This window comes from Euphorbia lathyris, chromosome 2, assembly GCF_963576675.1.
Source record: "Euphorbia lathyris chromosome 2, ddEupLath1.1, whole genome shotgun sequence".
In the NCBI taxonomy this organism is placed as follows: Eukaryota; Viridiplantae; Streptophyta; class Magnoliopsida; order Malpighiales; family Euphorbiaceae; genus Euphorbia; species Euphorbia lathyris.
The window spans coordinates 5,977,690-5,990,959 of record NC_088911.1 but is presented as its reverse complement, the minus strand read 5'-3'; the positions used below and the strand labels follow the sequence as shown (position 1 = coordinate 5,990,959).

At 34.9% G+C, this 13,270-nt stretch overlaps 1 long non-coding RNA gene across 1 annotated transcript; it reads left to right on the top strand.

Moving 5' to 3' along the window:
• Positions 1-660: 660 nt before the first annotated feature.
• Positions 661-1,432, top strand: LOC136220346 (uncharacterized). Its single transcript, XR_010684498.1, has 2 exons — positions 661-1,164; positions 1,248-1,432. It is a non-coding gene; the product is annotated as an uncharacterized lncRNA (long non-coding RNA).
• Positions 1,433-13,270: the final 11,838 nt, after the last annotated feature.

The following is a 13,270-nucleotide window of genomic DNA, read 5'->3' as shown; positions in this document are numbered from 1 at the left end:
TTTGATTCCGAATTGACCCATTCGGGTAAAGTTCGGATAAGGTATTGGTCTGCGATGATTCCAAATTCGGTTTCCGGTTACGTATAGGGAAGAGACGAAATCTCACCCTATCCCGCCCGATAAATCGGTACTGTTGTACTTCTACGTGCTTGTGTTTATGATTGCCTCGAAATGTTGTTAATAGTATCTATTCAAGCCTTTGACGATACTCGTAAAGTTGTGGTCATACGACCGTAATAGAATCGTTATCCAACGATCAAAATTGATAGAGGAACCCGTAAATTATTTTTATTTATTGATTAAATATAGTTTAAAATATCAACACATTTTTTAAAGATATTAATAGTATATAATTTATTAATTATTTATCGTTTATTTATTTGAATCATTATCCAATGATCGAGATGATTTGATAGTTTTAAAAGTTGCTATCCAGCGGTAGAGACTCGATAAAATAACAGAAAATCATATATTGTCATTTCCATTAAATAAATATAATTTTAGCAAAGTTGGCGAGAAATTCATCATATTTATGAAGTAAGCACCAGATCATTACCCAATGGCGGAGGTTTTATGAGTTGGATTCAGAAATTAGGATGTGGTAGATGAAAAAAGATTTAGAGTTATTTGAACTAATAAAGTCAAATTGATAAGAAGGCTCAATATGAATGACTTAAAACTATGGGATCTGAATTGCAATGAAATGAAAATTGAAGGGTAAATTTAAAATAACAAAAATATGAATATAAATATATAACTTTGGATTTTTAGGGTTTATTTGCACATATTCATGTGCAGCCACACTCGTGCTCCCCTCCTTCTCTTCTCTCAAAAAGAAGTTTGCAGCGACAGCCACCCCTTTGGCCGGCGCCACCCGTTCCTGATGCCATAGTTCGTTCTGGATGCTCCTCCCCGTCCGTTTTCCTCCTGCTGCCTCAGTCCGCCGCTCAGCCTTCTTCTCAGACGTAGTCACTGCGTCTGCCTCCGCATCTACAGTCGCACTCCGGTCTCTGGTCTGCCATTGCTGCTGCCTGAGCACTCCATTGTGCACCTGCTCGTCGTCTCCTCCGTTTTGATGCGCCGTCTGCCCCTCCGTCGTATCGACTCAGCTCTTGCCGCTACTGTTCAAGCCATCTAACTCCATCTCGTCTCGCCGGCGTTGAGGTAAGGTTTTTTTTTATTTCTATGTTGTCTCCTTTTTACGTTCTTGGTTAGATCTGTTATTTTAAAAGTTCTCTTGTTTCTAGATCTGGTGGATGGCCGGTGATCGGAGGACGGCGGCGGAGCTCCTGGAAAGGAAAAAAATAAAGGAGGAAATATATATATAGATTCTAAGTTAGCTTGCTGATTAGTTTTTTTTTTTTGTCTTTCTGATCTTTTGTAATGAGTTTTTTCTGAAAACCTGTAACACAAAAATATAATAGTGGAAATCTGCCCTATGCAAAATGATGAGAGCTGAAGTGAGAGTACCAGTGGGATTTGAATGAAATCAGATTTAATCTGTTTGAAGGGTAATAAAAAATAATAATTTACAAATGAACTAATTTCAAACTTTAATTAGCTTGGTTAATTTAGAAAATTAAAATAAATATAATTAATTGGAATAAATATAAATGGTTAGCATAAATAACAGATGATTAGTATAAACTGAATGTACATAATAATGTTAGTATAATAATGTTAGATGATTAGTATAAACTGAATGTACATAATAATGTTAGTGTAATATATAGATCAGAAATATGAAAGATAATGAATAACAAGTATTTAAATCAGCTGAGAGCTAATAGATCTTTATTTAAAACTTATAGAATCAGTTCATATTAAAAGCAAAATGTATGCTCTTAATCACTGTTTCTATAAGCTAGGAATAAAAACCCTTAGCTTAAAGCTTTGAAGACTATATGTAAAAAGGATGAGTTTGTATTGAGTTTGATGGAGAGTACAAGATTAAGCTCACATTGAGAACATTTACAGAAACCAATCTTCTAATTACATTCTAAAAATATGCTCTCTCTAAGCTTTGGACCAAAATTCCCTTTCTGAAAACTGGACTCCCCCACCCTCTAAAACAATTCGGCCCCCCTTTTATAGCTAAAAAGGATCATAATGAAAGATTTTTTTATTATAAACTATATTCAGAACTGAAATGTGAGGTTATTGTTGATTTGTGGGTCTTCTGCAGCATTTGTCTCTTGCATGTTTTCAAGATGTCTTTTTTCAAACTGAAGCTCTTTTCAAGATGAAGATGGAGTGCATTGGCTGCCTTTAATGGTGGATTCGTCCTTTTCTGCTTTTAAATTCAAATCAAATAATGCATTTGATTCTTGTGGCTTGAGATTGAGATTGGAGTTTTTGCATGTAGACCTTATCTGTAAAACAAAAGATGAAAATTGATTAAACTTTATTTTTTTCATAAAAGCACTTTATTTTATTTTTGTTTTATTATTTCTTAATAGTTAGAACCTTAATTCATTGATGATTAATTAGTTCTAAGAAATAAATTGTGTTCTAAATATGATTTTATGTAAAAAATTATCTTCAATAGCTAATCTCTTAACAATAAATCATACTTTAAAACTATATTCATTTCTTGATCATAATCGTAAAATGAATAAGTTAACTTAATTATTAAATAAAAATTGATTTTAACTAACAACATATTTTGAAATATAACAATTTCAAAATCATATTCAAAAAATAATACATTATATCTCACATATAATTTATAGCAGGATGGAAAATTCATTTATTCCAATGAATTATACCTTGAGTGTGATTTGGTAATTATATTGAGATATAACAAATTGGTATGCAAAAGCTCCATTTTTTAGATAAATCATATGTGAGAATGAAGTGTTTTATTTCCGATATAATTTATAAACTTGTCGAAATTCCAAATATTGTCAGTTAAAGCATAAAAATGTCTCGGACAAAAATGGGTATCTACACTATCTTAGCACCACATTAATGACATGCATAATTGTGTTTATGTATTTAATTCGAATTATCAAAAGACTTTTGAGATTATCGACATTAAATCTGAATTATTGTGAGGCTTTTGGAATGATGTAAATATAAATGAATCCATTAAATGACATTCGAATTTGAAAATGATAGTCGTATTTTATTTTTCTATATAAATATCACATACCCTAGTGCTACTCATTCTTCAAATGTAAATATAGTAAACATTTCTGATTCAACTGATCATTCCAATGAGATGAAAATTTCTCTTCCTACCTATTTAAGGATACTCTTCATGATGTTATTTCTCCATTGAGAAAAATCAAGGAAGAGAAGTTTGAAAAAGAGGCAATAGAGCCTTCATTAGGAAAGAAAAGCAAGGCACAACAAAACAAAGGGGTCAATGTAGGGAACACATCAAGAAAACTCGTGCTTGGGATGAATGATAATGATGTTAAGCTTTTGGGTGAATTTTCATACGATACTCCTTCATTAATACATGAAACTGAAGGTGTTATTCTTGACACATCCTTGAATAACACCTTCAATTTCATGTATTGATGAAGGAGTATTGTATGAAAATTCACCCAAAAGCTTAACATCGTCATCAGTCATCCCAAGCACGAGTTTCCTTGATGTATTCTGTACATTGACCTCCTTATTTTGTTGTGCCTTTCTTTTCTTTCCTAATGAAGGCTCTGCCGCCTCTTTTTCAAACTTCTCTTCCTTGATTTTTCTCAGTGGAGAAATAACATGAAAATCATCCTTGAATAGGTAGGGAGAGAAATTGGCATCTTCATTGGAAGGATCAATTGAATTGGAAATATTTACTATGTTAATTCAAAGTTGAAGAATGACTAGCACACCTTGAGAGTATGTGATATTTATATAGAAAAATAAAATACGACTATAATTTTCAAATTTGAATGTCATTTAATGGACTCATTTGTATTTGCGTCATTAATACCTTGATAATCCAAAAGTCTCACAATAATTCAAATTCAATGTCCTTAATCTCAAAAGTCTTTTGATAATCTGAATTAAATACATAAACATATTTATATATATCACTAATGTGGCGTTATAAATGCATGAAAATTTTAAAATATAACATGAATACCTATAAGAAAACGCTTACAAATGCGATTGGGTTGGTATGACGAATCTAACTGAATACAAATCCAATTTGCCTACAATGTATTCGTGAAATCCAAACAGTGTCAATTTAAATCATTGGGAATTGGAAAAGGTGTTTTAATCTCTATTAATAGTCACTTATCATTGCATGCCATATCACATTACTAATATCGAAGTATTATACTCATTCATAACTATGTCTGGAGAGAAGTTTGGAAATGTGGTAGGGGAGTCTTCAGGAAAAAAGAGAAAGGCAAGCCAAGATAGTGAAATTAATGATTCTCCTCCATTAGAAAATGAATTTGAAAGTGTTTAAAGGAATAACAGATGTATTTAAGAGTGGAGACAAGGATGAAAGTACCCTCATCCAGAAGCAGCTAAAAATTTGAGGTACGGAACACTAACAAAGAATTGTTGTATAACTTCTTACCTTGCTTCAAGATCGGAACAAGCATTTGAAATGGCTATGAAAATTTTATCTGACTTGAATGTGGAATTGTCCAAAGTTCCCCTAGATAACGAGTTCAAACATCTTTAAAATGATGAAGGAGTGTTTCCTAATGAAGTTTTTGTAACACCCGTATCAAAAAAACCGTTTTATTTAATTAACATTTAGCTATAATAGACGATTAAAACATCATTAAAACAAGTAGATGTTTTAAATACACCGATTTATTAATTGATCAAAGCTTTACACCTTAAACCTTACAATAAGTCTATATTTTTACTATAGACTGCAACGTAGGTTAACATATTGACCATACTGACAATTGAACCGAGAGTCAATTAATACCTTTAACCTGAAAAGAAAACTGATAGAGAGTGGGGTGAGCTTGGGAGGCTCAGTAAGATAGTTAATTATATACATAGCACAACGACATGCGCATACAATTTAGTCTACATGCATTTAATAATTAATAGGCAATCCAAACATCAAAACACAACTTTTATTATTTATTTATTAACATCCGTCTAAGGGCCCTGCTTGTCAAGAAGAGATATACCCAATGATTCACCGTCAATTCAAAATATCACAATCTCATCATAATCAACAGCATATGATACCGCTCTCGGCCATGTACCCCCGCACCATCCCGGTGCGTAGCAAAAACAGCACAAAGTATCTCCTGCATCCCGAGATACTCCGACACTAGCCTCAATGACAATTGTCTAGCAAATCACATCTTAACTCAAATATATGTACCATCAACACGTACACGAATGAACCATTGAATATATTTCGTCAAGATGAGCTTTTAATTATTCTCAACTCCTTTCTTTACCACAAACATTCAAGTCCGTTTTCCTCAATAATAATTATTTCATAATATTTAATATTACATTAATATACATACCACTAGCCGCACTCATTAGGCAAGTCACAACTGTTGGGCTTATGGAGACTAAAATATATAAGCCCAACTAAAGCGATGGGCCCAACTGCAGCGATCCAACTATTGGGCGATTAGGGTTTCAGACGGTTAGGGTTTCAGGAGTATAAATGTAACCTCTTTCTCTGTAATCCGCATCTCATTCATTATAGTGAAATATCCTGGCTTGGTAGTGCCCCTAGACGTAGTCATTCTAATCGAGTGGCGAACTGGGTTAACAATTCTTGTGTGTTTGCTTATTTTTCGTTTATCGTAATTTCAATTATTCCTAACAACAACATCATCAATATTATCATCGAAAATAAAAAGGGCAGACATCATCAATCGTTTCATATCCACATGTTAGAAAAAATGGCTTTGGTGTGTTGAATAAAAATGGCTTTGAAAGTGTGGGGTATATTTGTCTTTAACCGCTTTGCTTTCAAGAGCACTTTTACAATCCCACATGGGAAACTTATAACCCTTTGAGTGGGTATATATTGAATTGGGCTTTAGAAGCCTTTAAATTGTGTTAAGTGGTTTTTAGCAAATATACCACACGCGCGTGCTCGCTCGTTCACGCGATGCCCGTCCGGACTGGACTGGGCCCAAATTTTATTTTATTTTTTATCCGTTTTAACTTCTTTGAATTTTTCTTCAGCATTTTAATTAGTAAAAAACGGAACCTTATTTATCTCCTGGTCTCACTCCACGTTTTAACGTGTATATGAACGTTCTAACGTTCATATTTCCGTGGCCTATAAATACAATAAGTTTCCAGCTTTTCTACACACAGTTGTTTCATCTAATCTCTTCAATCAAATTTTCTGGGCATTTAAAGATACACTCTTACTGTTCCATCATCTTCGACTTTGAGTGCACAAGTTCGAAGGTTTCTATGTTGACCTTGGGGAGCGATCAGAATTACAGATTGCACATCGGTCTGCCGAAATCGCTTTCAAGGCAGTGGCCTCCGCCACGGCACAGTTCGATTTCCATTCTCAATTTCAATTCGGTTTTTTCTGTAACCCTCGATTGTTTCTTACAATTTGAAAGCGAGTTTCTGTTTCGCAATCATGTCTGCTTTAATTGCGAAATCCCTTCCTGACCTCTCCAAACTTGAACCTCTGGACGGTCTTAATTACAAAAGATGGTCGTAGAAAATTCTGATTTTCTTTGAACAGCTCGAACTGGACTATGTTGTTGTCCAGGATCCACCCTCTGACCCAAATGGTCCTGCCATGTCTCTGATTGTTCAGCAGTACGACACTCGTTCTGCAAAATACGAAAAGGACAACAAAACAGTTAAGGGTCATCTCCTAAATCATATGTCGAACCCACTGTTCCATATTTTTGTCAATAAAAGGTCTGCCAAAGAAATTTGGGATACCCTGAAAGAAAAATACGGCTCCGATGATGCAGGTAAACGTAAATACATGGTTGGAAGATGGCTCAATTATCAAATGGTTGATGAAAAACCAATCATTGACCAGATTCATGAATATGAGAATCTAGTTGCTGAAGTTCTGGGTGAAGGCATGACAATGTCTGATCTGCTGCAAGCCAATGTCCTCTTGGAAAAATTTCCACCCTCTTGGAGTGATTTCAGAAACCATCTGAAGCACAAGAAAAAGGACTTCAGTCTCCAAGAGCTTGTCAGCCACATGAGAACTGAAGAAGCAAATAGAATGAAAGATAAGCAACTTTCCTCAAAATCTGTTTCAATTAATGCTAATATTGTTGAATCTGTTGTGGTGCCAAAAGACAGGACCAAAGGACCCTCAACCAAATTCCAAAAAGGCTCAAACCAGAACAAGCCTTTCAAGAAGAATGGAAGAATTCAGAAGAGGAAAGTAGTGGAATGTTTTGTGTGTGGTAAACCTGGCCACAAGGCATTTCAGTGCTACCAAAGGAAGAACCAACAACACAGCAATCAGAATCCAAACAACAGAGCTGCTCTACAATCCAATCTGGTGGAAAATGAAGAAATTATTGCTGCTATTGTGGTGGAAGCTAATCTGGTTGAAAACAAAATGGACTGGGTTCTAGATATTGGAGCTACAAGGCACTTATGCTCAAACAAGGACCTGTTTAATCACTTTAAGGACGCTGCCGATGGGGAATGCGTCTACATGGGAAACACCACTACTGCTGGTGTTGTCGGTAAAGGAACAGTTTTAATTAAGTTAACTTCTAAAAAAAGCTTGTCTTTAAATAATGTGCTGTATGTGCCTGCTCTTCGTAGAAATCTTATTTCTGGTAGCTTGCTAAATAAGGCTGGTTTAAAAATTATTTTTGAGGCTGATAAGGTTATTCTCAGTAGGAATGGGACTTTTGTGGGAAAAGGGTACCTAGCTAATGGCCTCTTTATTTTGAACACTGTCCATGTGAATTCTGTTGGAATTAATGCAACTACATCTGTTTCTGTTTACTTGAGTGAATCCATTGATTTGTGGCATGGTAGATTAGGACATGTAAATTTTGCTTCCATTAAAAAATTGGGAAATATGCATGTTATAAATGTCACTAATTCTGAAATTAACTCCAAATGCTCTATATGTGTGGAAGCAAAATTTGCAAAGAAACCTTTCTTACCTGTTGAGAGTAGAAGTACAGAACTGCTTGGTTTAATTCACTCTGATTTGGCTGATTTTAAAAATTATGTTAGCAAAGGTGGCAAAAGATATTACATTACTTTTGTTGATGACTTCTCTAGATATACCAAAGTGTATTTATTGAAATCAAAAGATGAGGCTGAGCATATGTTTATTAAGTTTAAATCAGAGGTAGAAAATCAATTAGATAAGAAAATAAAAAGGCTTAGATCCGATAGGGGAGGTGAGTATGGAACCTTTTTCCCTAAGTCCTTTTGTGAGAATAATGGCATTGTACATGAGACTAGTGCGCCGTATACACCTCAACAAAACGGTATAGCTGAAAGGAAAAATAGAACTCTCAAAGAGAAGACGAATGCCATGTTAATTAGTTCTGGGTTATCTGATAACATGTGGGGGGAAGCTGTCTTATCTGCATGTTATATTCTGAATAGGGTTCCTCATAAAAAATTTAGATAAAACTCCTTATGAACTGTGGAAGGGTTTTGCACCCAATTTGAAGTTTTGGAGAGTTTGGGGTTGTCTTGCTAAAGTTGCATTTCCATCCTTTAGAAAGCCAAACATAGGACCCAAGACCTTTGATTGTGTTTTCATTTGTTATGCCTCAAATAGTGTCGCTTATAGGTTCATGAATCTAAACGACTATAGCATATGTGAATCTAGAGATGTAGTGTTTTTTGAAAACACCTTTCCCCTAAAGAAAGACAAACAGTGTGATGCAACTAGTGCTTCTACTTCATTACCTATTCCTACTCCAATTGTGTCTGCTTCATCTCTACCTCAGGATGAGAATGAAAATGATGTTGCTTTTGAACCTAGGAGAAGCAAAAGAAGAAGAATAGAAAATAGCTTTGGACCAGATTTTCATTTCAGCCTTTCTATTAGAAAATCCAGATAACATTACTGATGAGATTATATCTGCCTATCTAATAGAAGAAGACCCAAAAACATATAAAGAAGCAGTCACTTCTATAGATGCTGATTTTTGGAAATAAGCTATTAAGAGTGAAATAGATTCTATTATGGCCAACTATACATGGGAATTAGTTGATCTGCCAAAAGGCTCTAGACCTATAAGGTGTAAATGGATATTTAAACGAAAATTGAGGCCTGACGGATCCATTGAAAAATTTAAAGCTAGATTAGTTGTAGTGGGTTATAGTCAAAAGAAAGGAATTGACTATTTTGATACTTATTCTCCTGTTACTAAAATCTCTACTATTAGAGTTCTGATTGCCATTGCAGCAATTCATAACCTGGTGATACATCAAATGGATGTAAAGACGGCATTTCTAAACGGGGATTTAGAAGAGGAGATCTATGTACACCAACCAGAAGGACACGTCATACCTGGACACGAGGACAAAGTGTGTCACGTCTGGGTCTAAATTTCTAGAATTTATACCTAGATGAACAAAATGAATTTGATGATTGTTTTTTTATTGAGAAATCTGTTGCGGTTATTGTTGTTATTATTTTGGGTTGAAGTCCAAATATGATTTTTATGATACAAAAGGGCTAATTGAAGCCAAATGATTTATGATTATGAAATAGTTTGGAATTTGATTGTAAAAAGAAATTTGAGTACGTTGTGATTTTATAATTTTATATCCATCGAGAGTTATCCGGATCGGTGGTTTTTTTATTTAAAGACCATGTTCAGTGAGGGACATGGCCTGTGTACACAGTCTGAAGACCTATTGGGTATGGCAGTGAAGTGTTGGGTAAGACCATATGGGATAGACAATGTTAAGAGACGTCTCGACTATATATGTGGTTATGGATTGATACTTAAGGGGAGAAACTCGATGATGGATACAATGTTTTAAGTTCATTTGGATTATGTTTTCGGTTATAATTGATATGTAAATCAACCAAATTAAGCCTTAAATCAACATAATCAAGTAAAATATGAAATTCACATAGAAGCATAAGCAATAGCTTCATTTGAACCGTAATTTCACAATAAAAAGCAAAATCATGAAAAAACCCTAAAATATCAATTTCTGAAACTTCTTTGATTATAGATATATCTATATACATAAAACTCAAAATATAGTTGATAGTTACTTACCTTGGCTATTAATTGAAGAAAATACACCCGTTCAATCCGCCTCTAAATCCTGTCTAAGACGTTTCCCTCCAAACACTGCCGAAACTGTAAAACTCTTCGGTATATCCATCGAGAGTTATCCGGATCGGTGGTTTTTTATTTGAAGACCATGTTCAGTGAGGGACATGGTCTGTGTACACAGTCTGAAGACCTATTGGGTATGGCAGTGAAGTGTTGGGTAAGACCATATGGGATAGGCAATGTTAAGAGACGTCTCGACTATATATGTGGTTATGGATTGATACTTAAGGGGAGAAACTCGATGATGGATACAATGTTTTAAGTTCATTTGGATTATGTTTTCGGTTGGTGTAGTACTTTGACTATATTATGAACTTAAGTTTTGAATATATTTTATAAGGTTTTGATTAAATCCCTTTATAAATGTATATATACAGCTATGTTAAGTAAAGTTGGTTTTTATGGCTGATAGTTTCTTACTGAGATTTTTGTCTCACCTTTTTAAATGTTTAAATGTTTTTAGGAGAGAAAGTACATGATAGAGAGAAGGTTACCGACCGATTAGGCAATGATCAGAAGTTGTTGCTTATTGTTAGAATTACCATTAGAACTTTAGTATTGCAATTGTAATATAATGGAGTTGGTAAATATATTGAGGTTCTTGAATGACCAATGTATAGGAATACGAGTTTATTATTTTAAGGCCAAAATAAATAAATAAATAAATATGATATAATGATATTTGGATAAATTGGAGACTCCTAAGTATTGATTATGATATTTCTATTTCACGCCCGATGCCGATTGAGGTCGTTTAGGGTCGGGTGTGACAAAGTGTGCAAATTGAGAAAGTCACTCTATGGGTTGAAACAAGCACCCAAGCAATGGTATGAAAAATTTAACAGTGTTTTACTTTCCAATCGGTATGTGGTTAATGGATCGGATACATGTGTCTATTCTAAATCTTGTGATTCGAATTATGTGATTATATGCCTATATGTAGATGACATGCTTATCTTAGGGACAAGCTTAGATATGGTTAATGACACAAAATCCTTTCTATCTTCTCACTTTGACATGAAAGACATGGGAGAAGCGGATGTAATTCTTGGCATCCAAATTACTAAGATAGAAAATGGGTTCTCATTAGGACAGTCACATTATGTTGAAAAGCTGTTGAAAAAATTTAACAGTTTTGATGTAGTTCCAGCTAGAACTCCTTATGATCCTAGTGTAAATTTAACAAGTAATAAGGGAGGAAATAGTGTCTCCCAAGAGGAATACGCTAAGATCATAGGTAGTGTAATGTTCCTAATGAACCATACTAGACCTGACATAGCCTATGCTGTTAGTAGATTGAGTAGATATACTCACTGTCCAAGTAATGAACACTGGACTGCACTTTATCGCTTATTGAAATACTTAAGAGGTACCATGAATTATTGTTTGCACTTTACTAAATTTCCTGCTGTTTTAGAAGGATATACTGATGCAAATTGGGTATCTAACAATGATAAGGTGAGTTCCACCAGTGGCTATGTTTTTGTTCTAGGTGGTGGTGCAGTGTCTTGGAAATCATCCAAGCAAACCTGTATTGCTTGATCAACCATGGAATCTGAATTTATAGCTCTTGAACTGGCTAGTCAAGAAGCAGAATGGTTGAGAGCTCTAGTAGCAGATGTTCCATTGTGGGGGAATTCTTCTGCACCCATTTCAATGCATTGTGATTCACAGGCAGCTATCGGTACAGCAAAGAATAGTGTCTATAATGGAAAGAGAAGACCTATTCGCATTAGACATAGAATTTTGAAACAACTCCTGAAGAATGGGGTAATTGCCTTAGACTATGTGAGGCCGGAAAAGAATCTAGCAGATCCTTTTACCAAAGGGTTACCTAGAAGAGTTGTACTTGAGTCGTCGAGGGGAATGGGACTAAAGCCTGTTGAGTAAAGGAAATATGGTGGACACCATTCATGGTCAAACGAAACCATATTGTCCTTGTTATGCACTATACTACTCCCATTCCTATGGCAAATAATAGTGCGTGTGTAATCCATAGCCCGAGTAAGTGGTGGTTCATGATAATGGACCTGATGGATGTGTTTTGAAGGTTGAGTTACGAGAAACTCTTAATGATCTCATTTTGAGATCACCTACTTGAGTGTGGAGGTGGGCCGCCTTCTATGAAAGACTCAGGCAGTCTTTCTAGAGCACTCATGAGACCCAAGGTGTACGCATGGCCTTCAAAAGCGTTGTAATGTATTATCGCAGAACAACAAAAGTTTTTAAGGTTATTTACGTGTTGTGGGGGTCTCAGATAAAGTTTTAGAAGTTCAAGAGTAATTCACTTCTAAAACGTCACCCTGTTGCCTCATCTCACTACGTATCAATTCAATCGAAAGACATTGATACTTAAGTTCTTCATACCCTTATCGTATTCTTTTTATTTGCCCAGAAAATTATCTTCTTTGTGCTATTTTAAAATTATTTTTATAAAGCCATTTGTGGGGGATTGTTAGAAAAAATGGCTTTGGTGTGTTGAATAAAAATGGCTTTGAAAGTGTGGGGTATATTTGTCTTTAACCACTTTGCTCTCAAGAGCACTTTTACAATCTCACATGGGAAACTTATAACCCTTTGAGTGGGTATATATAGAATTGGGCTTTAGAAGTCTTTAAATTGTGTTAAGTGGTTTTTAGCAAATATACCACACGTGCGCGCTCGCTCGTTCACGCGATGCCCGTCCGGACTGGACTGGGCCCGAATTTTATTTTATTTTTTTATCCGTTTTAACTTCTTTGAATTTTTCTTTAGCATTTTAATTAGTAAAAAACGGAACCTTATTTATCTCCTGGTTTCACTCCACGTTTTAACGTGTATATGAACGTTCTAACGTTCATATTTCTGTGGCCTATAAATACAATAAGTTTCCAGCTTTTCTACACGGTTTTTTCATCTAATCTCTTCAATCAAATTTTCTGGGCATTTAAAGATACACTCTTGTTGTTCCATCATCTTCGACTTTGAGTGCACAAGTTCGAAGGTTTCTGTGTTAACCTTGGGGAGCGATCAGAATTACAGATTGCACATCGATCTGCCGAAATCGC